This window comes from Bison bison, unplaced genomic scaffold (genome assembly GCF_000754665.1).
Source record: "Bison bison bison isolate TAMUID 2011002044 unplaced genomic scaffold, Bison_UMD1.0 scf7180017854159, whole genome shotgun sequence".
Taxonomy (NCBI): domain Eukaryota; kingdom Metazoa; phylum Chordata; class Mammalia; order Artiodactyla; family Bovidae; genus Bison; species Bison bison.
In genome coordinates, this window is record NW_011484732.1 from 9,066 (window position 1) to 11,672 (window position 2,607).

Genomic DNA, 2,607 nt, shown 5'->3' on the forward strand with positions numbered 1-2,607 from the left:
CTCACGTTCAGGCTCTTTTATTTAAACACTAACAGGAGAGTCATGAATTTAAAGGGGAAATCATGGTCATAGATCACAGAGGACACCCAATGATTGACACTGAAGATCCCCTTATTTCTTTGTAACAATCAAACCCAGGGGTAACGACCCCATCAACCTCCAAGCCCACAATTCCCCCTCCAAAATTCAGATTCACATTTCTAACTTCGTAGGAACACATCTCTCCAAAAATCCATCCCTCCCCCACCCCTCCACCCACTCTAAATCACCTTTTCTTTTCCTGCATGCACTGAACAATGGTCGAAAACTGTGGTTTGTGTTCCTTCTTGACACACTGGGGGCTGGTTGGCAGTGTCCCTGTGCCGGGGACAAAGCCTGCAACTCATGGGCTGCTCTAGGAGGGCATGTATCAAGGGCACAGGATGGGTTGTTGTCGTAGAATATCTGGTCACCATGGTGTGGTAGGGCTTGGCACTGAAACAGACCATACTGGGAGGCTCAGACTTGCATAGCAGCTGCTTGAGCTGGGCATGCAGCTGAGCAGGAGGCCCAAGTGCAGGGTGACATGCAAATCCTCATAGCTCTCCAGGGGTGTTGGGTACCTGCAGGAGCTCCAAGCTGAGGCTGTTCAGGTTGACCCCACTAAGGCCCAGGTCGTTCAGCAGGCTGATGCTCGGGCACTGTGACAGGTACGTCAGGTCTGACTCTAAAATCAGGCAGTTCGTGATCCACAGGGTCTCCCTAGGGGCCTTCAGGCACCTGGGGAGAGACAGAGCAGTCAGTTCCAGGGGCAGAGGGATGTGGGTAGGAGAGTCCTATTTCACCAGAACACAGGGCATCTCACTGGCTTGGAGCTAGCCTCTCTCCTTCTTAACATAAGGCAGGGGGTATTTCCAGGAGAAGGTCACACTCACATAGGTATGACCTCCCCCTGCACAAAATGATGAACTATTTTCAATATCGGAAACAAACAGTAAACAAATGCTATTTCACTATTTCAGCTTACTAGTATTTGGTTCCCAGGAATTAAGATGTTTGTACAGGACATGACTAGTTGAATTCAACAGCAGGTTGGATGAAGTGGTCATGGGCTGGTGGGTCTCAACAGTTACAGATGACCCCTGGGTGAATATCCCCAGGATATTTGGGAGCCACAAACCGCCCATCAACACCTACAATACTTTTTTTTTTTTTTCTTTCTTACTCTGGTTTCTCAGTGAACATATTTATTCCTAATGCTTGGAGCTTGCACCTGCCAAAAAGGGAATCAATGCAACTCATTCATACAGACAGACTAGGCTGGATCTTCTCAGCTTTTATCACTATGTTCAAGGCAGAACAATATCTGTTACTGAGGAATTTCTATGTATTCAAAAGTCTTAGAGGAAAATAATAATTGTAATTTGGACTTAAAGAAATTGGAGCCACCTCAACAAATATTCTCATTTGTCTTTTCTCTTCTCTGGACTACTTAGGAGTGACAGTTTTCCACCCCTGATCCCTCCTTGTCACCTCCAGAATCACCCACTTCCCATAGCTCACTTGGAGCCTAAAACAGCTGAGGACAGTAGTGGCAGGTGCGAGGGGAGAGACATAGCTTGGGACTTCAAACCTCACACCTGATGGACCAATGTCCTTCTCTCTTAGTTATCTGTCATCATCTCAGCTAAGACATCACTCTCTCAGAAAGAATTCCCAAGAGCATAACAACTGACTCCCACTATGTGGACTCCCAGCAAGAAGTCCCCTTTGACATCATCTAACCTAGGCCATACCTCTGACCCTAAGGAGGTACGTGACCTGACAAAGCGGAGACATCTTGAGGAATTCTGAGCGGCCCGTGCACCCAGGCAATGTCCCCAGCGGGCACAGTGTAGATGCCCTGAGGGTAATGAAAGAAGAGAGGGCTATTCTGGTCTGCAGAGCTGGCGCCACGCTTCACCTGGGCACCTGGTGCAGGCAGCCCTCAAGGAAGGATATGGAACTGGGTGGTGAGCTGGCCAACGCAGAGCTCCTCCTTGTCAGGGGAGGTGTGGGGCAAAAGATGAATGCACGACAGCAGCAGCCAGCGCAGGTTGCCCATCCAGCCCATGTGCGGTATGAACCTGCCCAGGGTGGCTAGCTTCCAGGTCCAGTTCACTACCGGGTCCTGGACAGAGTCCAGCTTATCCATCTTCAGGATCCTCCATATGCTCTGCATGGGCAAGGCGAAGATCCTCAACTTCTGGCAGCATATGTGCAGCAGGCTCCTCCTCCGCTAGGCCTTCTTAAGCAGGTAGCTGAGGGTCTCGTCCAGGGTGTCCTCTTTGAGGCACAGGTCGACCAGCACCTCCACAGTGGCTCGCACCAGCCTCAGCCCTGCCTGTGCCTCCACCCTGCACCTCTTCTGCATGGTCTGGGCAGGCTCAGGCCCCAGCACTGAACAAACACTGGCCTTGATCCCAGACCACAGAGGGTCCAGAAGTCCTGGTGGGTGTTCCGGTGCAAGTCCAGCACCTTCAGTTTCCACCACCTGCGGGGCCACAAGGACACCCTGAGCTGTGCAGAGGCCAATGGGCACCAGGACCCTGTGAGGGCTCTGCACTCCACACACCACAGCTCCTCCAG

General features: G+C 51.2%; 1 pseudogene; it reads right to left on the reverse strand.

The window, feature by feature from the left end:
• Positions 1-602: 602 nt before the first annotated feature.
• Positions 603-2,512, reverse strand: LOC105000157 (annotated as a pseudogene).
• Between the last annotated feature and the right edge of the window lie 95 nt (positions 2,513-2,607).